Source organism: Macrosteles quadrilineatus, unplaced genomic scaffold, assembly GCF_028750875.1.
Source record: "Macrosteles quadrilineatus isolate MER2022 unplaced genomic scaffold, UCM_ALF_1.0 Scaffold_2__2_contigs__length_208266976, whole genome shotgun sequence".
NCBI classification, from domain to species: Eukaryota; Metazoa; Arthropoda; class Insecta; order Hemiptera; family Cicadellidae; genus Macrosteles; species Macrosteles quadrilineatus.
In genome coordinates this window covers 60,510,902-60,521,813 of record NW_026542595.1, presented here as the reverse complement: position 1 = coordinate 60,521,813, position 10,912 = coordinate 60,510,902, and positions in this window count along the sequence as shown.

The following is a 10,912-nucleotide window of genomic DNA, read 5'->3' as shown; positions in this document are numbered from 1 at the left end:
CAAACTCTGAAATAAGTTACTACTTATTAATAGTTTTTTTTTATTTGATTTAAATTGTTCTTACAGTTCTTAGACTATTGTATGTTGTCAGTGATAATAAATGTATATTTATAACACAAATAATATGTTCAAATATAACCATAGATAAAATTATACCGTATGAACATAATACTTATTTTATTTTTTTTGTGATTGTGTTTCAGGCTAATGCATTAATGTCAGTGGCAACAAAAACAAGCTACTCAAGAGTGACCACAAGCATTTTGAGGTATGTTCTCCATGAGGATATTGTAGTGGCTTTTACATGGAGGGGGCAGAAGAGGTGGAGGGGGCAAAAGGAAGCTTTCGCATCTTCTAACTTAAGCAAAATGATTATTGGTGAGTAGGACTACTTGTCCAAGTACAATTATTAGCAGTGGCGGCTGGTGGCAGTGGTGGGTTAAGGAAGTGGGACTATGCATCATTTTTGGGATGTTATTCATACTATGGGAAGGGTAAAAGTTACAAAATTAAGTAATTAAAATGTTGGTTGAGGCCACTTTTATTTATATAAACTGTTTTATAAATACTGTAAATTGTCTTCATTAACTATTTTTGCATAGTTAATTATTCTCACAACTTGATTACTTTGCAGACATATTTGTAACATAATTCATCATTCAAAAGCACTTAAACAAAACTTCTAGAGGAACAATAGTATATCAATTAATTAACAACTTGAATACCAGCGGCACAATGAACATAACATGACAAATCACTAAAAACTGCATTCAATTATTTGACAGAATGTTGTGTTGACAGCCTATAGATTGTAGAGCTCAACGCTTGTTTTGGCAACAGTTAAAACTACTGTTTCGGCGGATTCCCTATTCTATGCCCTATTCACTAGAATAGCATTAGAGCCTGACATAGCGCTTTGATTGGTTTGATTTTTAAGTTCAATTAGGTTAATAAAAAAAATCATTAGGGTAATCAATGTTAACACATGTTATTTGATTTAAATAACAACATTTTAATACAGCTTTATAAGTACCTAGCCTATGTTGTAATCAACATAGTAGGCCTATCTGTCATTTCAACTTCCATTCAAACGATTGGGTTTATTGTGTGACTGCATTGGAGGGTCATTGCCCATACAATGAAATGATTGCATGACAAGTCATATTTTTCTGATATTTTACCTTACCCTTTTCTTTGCAATGTTCTATTAAATTCATTTTTTTGTAGAAATGACGAAGGTTATAAAGTTATAAAAATTATTATTATTATTATTGGATGGGCCAACATTGAACAAAGCAAAATTGAGAAATCAGTTGCTTCACGGCTGGCAGAGACACAATTAAAATTAAAGACTAAGAAAGGGTACGTATAGTGTGATAATTTGTATTACAAAATTCAATTAGTGAGGTTAAAAACATAACAAAACAATGTGCTACTAGCTTTCTCTCTTCATTCCGGATGCTTCAGTTTCGATATTTAAATAGCTTGAGTTGCTTCAGTTCACCACAATTATTTTTACGGTGAGGGTGGTTTTGCAGTTTACTATTATGAAAGACGTCATGAAACGGGCAACAAGTCACAGTGAGGAGAGGAACTTAATTCGTAGAGAGGTTGAAGCTTGTGATAAAGAATGCAGTGACAGAACTTAATCAGTTTCAATCGAAAAAGCGACAGAACGTGCAGCAAATTATTGCTAAGTGTCGTAAAAACTATTGTACATGTTTTAAAAGCAGAAAAATTTACTCCCGATGAGAAACTAAACACGCCAGGGAAAAACGCAAGAGAGCAGACCACCACAAAGTGCAGTAAGACGGGTTTGATAGGCGGGTAATGGTTCATTGCATATAACACTTTTACGCTAACGAACAAAATCGTAACAAAGGGTGAAATTTTTCTTCATATTCTAATAATCAAACACACAATACTATTGGTTTGCAGTTATTATAACTATGCACTTTGCACTAGTGACTATAAACTATACGGAACGTAAATTCTACACGAACATTAACATGTTAAAATATTAAATTTATAATTTGTTTGGCTCAGCCATTTTGACGTAGTATTGCACTTATACAATATTAATAAACTCGAGTACTAAAAATAGATTAAAATCACAGTTGTCTATTTTGGTTTTAACGCTGTGAAAGTGAACACTGAATGCCGCATGGAACATGAACATGCGTCGAGCCGTCGAGTAAAAAACGCCTGCATCATTAGGATAGGCCAGGGCTCAGGGGACTTCTTAACTCTCGCCTACAGTTTACAGATAATACTGTATAAAGATGAGTTTGTTTTTTCCGACTATCCGAAAACTCGCCCGAACTAGGATCAATACAGAAACGATAAAGTATTAGGAAAATTTAAAGACGAGGCTTACGAAGTGTTACTTCAACAAATCGTAGCAATTATATCAAAAATGTATGCTGTGAAATTACAGGATTAGAACAAAATAAAAATATCAAAAGGTGTGAAAATTGTTTTATTTGAAGAAAAATGTACTGCAAACAAGTCTTGAATGAAAATTAAGTAATAACAGCAGACTACAACACAATCAGTAGTTATAATCATTAATTGTACAGCGTGAGAGAAATTAATAAGGCACTCTCCTGCAACTATTACAAACGGTACATTCTGCCAGACCGGATCCACACGCTTCCAGGTTGAGGTTACCATTCCCTCAATCCTATTAACTTATTACCTTATCATCGTCCTACACTGCTTATCCTTTCTCCTTCCCATAAAACAGGGGAAAACAGCATTGTCCGTTGTGTTCCCCATTTTTAACAAGGTTTGAATGGCCTTGAAATATACAGGGTTAGTAAAAAGTGTGGAGACCCCCTGTTATTTTTTTAACGGCCCATACTAGAAAATCTAAGCTCGGCACACCTTTATGACATGTTATGAAGTACTTTTTGGGCATAACCGTCACTTGGTTTACATCCCCAAAATGGGGGATTTTGGGGGGAACTCAAAAATTTCAAATACAAAGACCCATCGAGTGACCCCTCATTTTCAAGGTCCTGGTAGAAGAAAACTAACAACGCAAACTAGAGGTCTTTATCTCAATCCAGTCAAAAATGGCAGCCAATTGAAATTCTCAGAAGTTGAATTTAACTTACAGATTTCCAAGTCTGGAGACCCCCTGTAAATTTTGTAGCAGCTCACACTAGGAAAACTAAACTCTACACACCTTTTTGGCATGTTATGAAGTACTTTTTAAGCCTAATAGCCACTTGCTTACCAAACCCAAAATGGGGGATTTTGGGGAAAACTCAAAAGTTTTTAATGATAAGCACCATCGAGTGACCCCTCATTTTGAAGGTCCTGGTAAAATAAAAATAACGACGCAAACTAGAGGTTTCTATCTCAATCCCGTAAAAAATGGAAGCTGATTGAAATCTTTAGAAATCGGAAATAACTTGCAATTTTATATTCAATTGGCTGCCATATTTTACTGTGTTAAGATAGAGACCTATCGTTTGCGTTGTTAGTTTTCTTTTATTATGACCTTCAAAATGAGGGGTCACTCGATTGGCTTATCATTTAAAATTTTTGAGTTTCCCCCAAAATCCCCCATTTTGGGGTTGGGAACTTATGAGAATTTCAATTGGCTGCCATTTTGTACTGAACTAAGATAGAGACCTCTAGTTTGCGATGTTGGTTTTCTTTTACCAAGACCTTTAAAATGAAGGGTCATTCGATGGGTCTTTGTATTTGAAATTTTTAGTTTCCCCCAAAATCCCCCATTTTGGGGATGAACACCAAGTGGCGGTTATGCCCAAAAAGTACTTCATAACATGCTATAATGGTGTGCCGAGTTTAGTTTTTCTAGTATGGGCCGTTAAAAAAATAACAGGGGGTCTCCACACTTTTTACTAACCCTGTATATAAGGAGATGTAATGGCTTTGAAAGAAAACACCGTACATGAGCTACACAAACCTGCAAGAAGAAAACCTACTCTAAAAGAAATAAATTATTTGCACCAAGCTCATTTGATTGAAATGCGACCATATAATAAAAAAAGGACATCATTATATACTTACAGTGATGAACGATTTTACTTAAGTTGCAGATGCATTACCATTAAAGGATAAAACTGGTAACAGCGTAACACAAGCCATGGAAAAAGCTATTAAGAGAGATAAAAACAAAATGGAACATTTACAAACTGATGATGGCAAAGAATGCTTTAATAAAAGCTGCCATAGTTGAAAGATTCAATAGAATGTTAAAAGGAGCGATGTATAAAATGTCTCAAACAGAGGAACATACTTATGGATTGATATTTTACCAAAGCTGATAAGTGATTACAACAACAGGTTTCACAGAACTATTAGGATGACACCGAATGAAGTTAACATAAAAAATGCTAAACTTGTATTAACACTAATAAATCACAATACAAAACCTACAGTTGAAATAAAGAAGTCTAAAAAAAATCAATGTAAATGATTAAGTCAGAATTAGTAAATAAAAGGGGATATTCGCTAAAACATCTACCTCCTTGGACAAATAAAGTCTTTAACATATGCAAAGTGCAACCGACTATACCAGAAACATACATATTAAAGGATAATAAAGGCAAATTTGTTACAAGGTGCATTCTAAGGACATGAACTATTAAAATCTATAGTAGGTGATGTATATATATATATATATTTTTAACGTTACAAAGGAAGAAAACAGGATCAAGTTAAAGTTCGTTGGCTGGGTTTGAACAAAACTAAATATTTTTGAATACCTATAAAAGACCTTATTTAACGGGAACAGCTATCTAACGGATCCCATTGAATTTTGAATAAGATGGAGATTGTTGTTCATAATGATCATTTTAACATTAATAATATTGATGACTACACTGTTGACAACGATGAAATTAACCTTACTCATCCACTGACTTTACACAAGATGGCCAACCAACAGCAACAGCAGCAACAGTGGGCAAGCAATATCAAAGACTATGAATACACCAGACATGAATCGAGGCTTAAGAGCAGGAGCGGAAATGTCAGGTAAATCTACTTCAACTGCTGGAGGAGGAGAAACAGCTTTATAGCAAAATTGATCGTGTTTGGTGTTCTCAGCCTCAGAACGACATCGAATGGGCCGAGCATGATGCAAATATAGCAAGATGGACAGTATACGTAACTTCGGGCTCATTAAACAAATTACCATAAGAATAAATAGCTATTTGGCATACACATTTCAATACCAAACTACTCTTAGTCAACAACACCTAACCAACAATAGATTAATCCACGTTATTTCATGTTTGAAGGCATGTTTTTTTTTTTTGTAAAAAACAACAGTATGTTGTGCAATTCTAGTGGAATGGTATAAACTAATTACCATCCTAAAAATTGGTTTGATTATAGTTTTTATGATGTAAAAAGGTGTGTGTCTTTTTGGCAACATCAGGCACTGTTATTTAAGTTTATCAGTTCGGAATTGCTTGTTCGCTTCCTCTTATCTTCGAGAACGGTTCCTCTTCTCTTCCTTGTTTGGTCAAGACTAAGCGGCTACCGCTCCTGGCTCTGTCGTTTCTTCTGCATTCATGATGACGTCATAAGGGTCTGTTGTTTTAAAGCAACTGTCGGTTATAGAGATTCTAAAAACAATAAAAATTAAAGTTTTTATCTGTAATGTTTCTCAATAATTATATCTTTGTAGTGTCCTTTACAAATTATATAAAAGTATAAAAAATATTGAAAATACATCAAACGAAAGATGATTTCATTTTAAAGGGTGATCCAGTTAGAGGTTACAATTTTAAGTTTTAAGAGGGCATTGTTGTGTATTTACATTTGTTCTTATGGAGCGTTATTCGAATGAAGAACGTGTTTTAATTGTAAAAACCTTTTTTAAATGGGGGAAAACTTTACTAACACGATTCGAGCACTTCCAAATGATTTTGGTAACCATAACCGTCCATCACGTGCGGCGATTAGAAAACTGATTGATAAATTTAATGTGACGGGTTCAGTGTTAGATGTTAAAAGACCAGTACGCCCTCGGAGTGGCCGATCAGTGGAAAATATCGCTGCAACAAGTGCCAGTGTTCGAGAAAATCCGTCAACCTCAATTCGTCATCGTTCCCAGCAATTAGGCCTTTCCTAAGGTACAACTCAGCGCATTTTGACTAAAGATCTACATTTGCATACGTACAAGATCCAATTAACACAATAATTGAAACCGGGAGATCACCAACAGAGGCTTTAATTTGTTAACTGGGTGTTGGAGAATAATCAACGTGATGAAAATTTTGTGAACAAAATAATCTTTTCTGATAAAGCTCATTTTTATATCAATGGCTATGTAAACAAACAAAACTGCCGCTATTCACCCCAAAGAAATGCATCCAAAAAAGGTAACTGTTTGGTGTGGATTATGGGTTGGCGGCGTGATTGGCCCTTACTTTTTGGAAAATGACCTCATTTTTGTTGTTTTTGCCTCCTGTAAATTATTACTAGAGGTTAAAATACCTTATAATCCGTCAGTGTGATCAAAAAGTCACCGATGAAAGGCGACCGATTTCAACCCATCAAAGGGGTCATAATCAGGCGTTAAATGGACACATAATTACTCCGAAGAGGTCGTCATAAAGTCAATAAATACAAAACGAAGAACAGTTAAAACACTTAAACACATTTTTACAAAAACACGTGTGTCCACAAATTGACTGCGTAGCGGACGGTATGTGCACATTGAGTTACAAGTCCAGACTTTCGTCACTGCCGTTTTGTCCATCTGTCATCCCCCCCCCCTTTTTCCAGCTCTTATCAGGTCCTTTCCGTGTTGTTATCATTCTTTCAATGCCGACTGCTGTTTCATATAATAAATTGCTTTCAAAAGATGCTTTTTCGTTCAAAATGTGTTGGGGATTTTTCTTGCCAGCTTTGTAGATCTCAAATTCTTCTATTACGTTTAAGTGTTTGCCTGTAGTTCTGTGAATTTGTAAAATTTCAAGATTATTTTCTATTGATGTATATGAATGGTTGTTCGTTATTAGGTGTTCAGCAAAAGCAGAATTATTTTTCTGGGTGGATAAATATTTACCCACCTTCTTCGGAAGGTGTCCTTTGAAACGGGCTTTGAAAGAGCACGCAGTTTGACCTATATAAAAACTAGGACGTCGCGCAGTCAATTTGTGGCCACGTGTTTTTGTAAAAATGTGTTTAAGTGTATTAACTGTTCTTCGTTTTGTATTTATTGACTTTATGACGACCTCTTCGGAGTAATTATGTGTCCATTCAACGCCTGATGATGACCCCTTTGATGGGTTGAAACCGGTCGCCTTTCATCGGTGACTTTTTGTTCACACTGACGGATTATAAGGTATTTTAACCTCTAGTAATAATTGAAAATGACTATGGCGATGAAGTAACAGTCGAAAGTTACAGTGAGAACGTTATCGGGAGATGATAAGCGATTAATTTTGGCAGCAGTTGGAAGGATTGGTTTTCAATAACGAGTTGAACGACTTGTGGTTTTTAACAAGATGGGGCCACTTATCATAGCAACGAGAAACAATGCAGTTGTTGCACACAAAGTTTCCCCCCGGTCGTTTAACCTCTCGTTTCGGTGATCAGCATTGGCCAGCAAGATCATGTGACCTCACACCAATGGACTATTTCCTTTGGGGATATGAAGTAGAGGTTTTCGCAAAAAAACCCAACTCGATTCTGGAGCTGAAGGACGAGATTCGCAGAGTAATCCATCAAATTCCACAACAAATGGCCGAGAAAGTGATGGAAAATTTCATCGAAAGGGCTGAAGTCTGCAGGTATTCACGTGGCGGTCATTTGACGGATATTATTTTCCATGTGTAATATCAATCTTTAATAGATGTGCATAAATAAAAAAATACCTTGTAAGTCAATTACAATACGTATTATTTAATTTTTAAATTGTAACCTCCAACTGGATCACCGTTTATTTTGCCTTAGATGCGGCGTAGTACGAGGCTAAACAGGGGAAAAGTTCCTGGAAGATTCCAAAACACAATACTTTTCCCAGATTCAATTGATGAAAGCGATGCAGATGTTGCGGATGATATGGAAGCTAACTTAAATTTTGGCCCTGATTTCACTGGAGTATCAGGAAAATAGGGAATTGTGACCGGGTATGCCCATATTACAACATAAGGATAAAAGATTTATTTATTATTTATTTATTATTATTTTATGGCCAGCATTGGACCACTTAAGTCAATATAATGGTTAGATTCTTTTTAAATTCTGTCTCTTCTTCTTGTCCGCCCAATACTTCTTCATTCTTTCCGACCGTTGTTTTCTTTCTTCTTCCAAAACCACTCTTCCTTGTCTCTGATTGTTTGTTCCTATTGGCAGGATGATATTTTTGTCTTTGAGTACATCAGGCGCCTCTGACTTATTTTCCAAATCTTCTAATGATATTTTCAACCTTCTCATGTCTTCCTTAATCTCTGTAATCCACCTAAAGTCACTCTTGCTATTCCACAACTTGTCAATTATTTTCTTGCTTATTCTATTTTCCGGTGTCCTTAAAATATGTCCAATGAATGAAATTCTTTTCTTTTTAATTATACTTGTCAATGGCTCTATTTCCTTATATACAGTTTTATTAGAGGCCAGTCTCCAAACTCCATCTTTTTGATATTTTTTGTTTATACATGTTCTGATGATTCTACTTTCTATTTTTACTATTTTATCTATTGCTACAGTGTTAGTTGTTTTAAATATAGTTTCACTTGCATATGTTATTTGTGGAAGTATAACTGCTTTGTAGAGTTTCAATTTTGTTGCTATTGATAGGCTTTTTTGTTGTATGTGTTTTTAGTAATATGTTGCATTCTGATCAATTTATTAATTCTATTTTGCAATGATGGATTTTCTTTAAGATTGTATGTTATAACTTCACCTAAGTTATATGAAAAAATGAAAAAAATATTAAACTAAAGGCTAAGAAACCACTATTTTAATTTTGTTTGGGCCTAATTCAAACCCTGACTGAGATCTTTTTTTTACTATGTACTACTGCATAAATCTAACATAAGCTCAACGATCTAGAATTAGTCAAACGTAAAATTTGTGTTACATTTCTCATCCCTGGCATGTAAATTTGACACACAACCTTTTAGCTTGCAACTCCCAGAACCCTTGGGCAGAACCCAGTAGAAAGGCGCTGGACCTTGCTAGTGTAAAAATTTTATATCAATCACCCAAGCCATTACTATTAAAAAAGGGGGGAAATTAGGGGTAAAGTGAGGAAACATTCACTTTGTTTAATGGCCTTCAGAAGATTACATTCTTAAGTAAATTATAAACTTAAAAAACCTCAAAGATGTACGTTACAATATATTACAGTTAACCGTAGTTTTGGTTAAGGGATGTTTTACTGTTACTTAATAATCATAGGTAGCCTAATATAGCCTTAATATATATTGGTATTAAAAAACAGACTATGATTGTGTTATAGAAAACTACACTGATGCTGTAAATAACGCCAAAATTGCAGAGGAATTTTCTGATGTCGACACAGATAATGTTGATTCGAATAAAGTCAAAAGAAGAGAAAGGGCTGCAAAAAGGTTGGATTTTGAAGATGACGACCCAAAAAGTTTGCTATGGGCAATGCCAAAAACATTAAAAAATTATGAATAAACAACTAAAAAATATCCCTCCTCTACCACAACCACCACCTAGGAGGTCACCTGGTAAAAAATATTCCTTCAGTTAATACCGCTTCACCTCTCCCCGGTCTGTCATCCTACATTTCTGATGAATTGACTATTGCTGGGACAAGTCCTCAAAAGTACATGATGCCTATCACTACTCCCAGCTCGCAAAAGAAGTCAGCAGGCAAATCAACAGGCAAAGGTAGGCCTAAGTTAAATGAAATGACATGCATTTTCGTAAATTCCCCAGTGGTTTTACTTAGTGGTGAGAAACTGTTGATTACATGGTGTACAATTTCTAGTTTTCAAAAAGTTCCAGTTTATTCTTTCATTTTCTTGTGTACCTACTAAATACTACCTCCACCGCAGAAAATCTGCAGTTTAAACTAATTTCCTTTACAAAAACATTGTACACATAGGAGATTTAATCCTAATTTAAATAGTCCTAACTTTAGGTTTAACGAGTAGGGTATTTAGGTTTTTTTAGGTACACCAAAAAGTGTTTTCAATCAAACATTCGTAACTTATGCCTAGTTTTAAACTACAGAATAAAAAATTTTGTCAAATTTGATCAAAATATATTAACAAGCAAACTACAAAATTTTTTAATTATTCTCAATAAGGGTAACAAAGATACAATGTTCTGTTTTTAGCACTTGAAACAATGGTCGTAGAAATATAACAAACTAAATTGTTTGATTAGTAAACTCTACAACATGACTATGATAAAAACTATGCATTTTCTTGTTTTAAGGGTAAAATGTTGGAAAAAAACTGCAAAACTAAAAAAAAAACTATAATATTCCTTCCCATGACCCAATCTAGCTGGTTTGCAAAGTCATCATAGATCAATCTAACAACTCCGCAGATATGAGATGATTTACCAAACCATATACCGTAACACTATGAAATAAATGTATTTCTACGTTCTACAGGAACGAAATAACTTACTTGTTAAAGACAAATACAAACATTTTCCGCTTAAGGTTATGTTTTGGAGGGTTTGATGATAAATATCACATTATTATTGGTTATAACTCCAAACCTCCTAATTTTGCATTAAATTATGATTCCAGATTTCAACACAAAACTTTTGAGAAAAGTAATTCTGATTCTGTATAAAAAAAAACAGTTAGAAATGAAGGTTGACAGATTGTCTGAAGGGGGAAAACACACTATTACTTCAGAGGAGGACGAAATTAATAGCAAATTTCCTCTTACGACCTTAGCTGAAGTGGAAGAGTTCGAAAGACAAT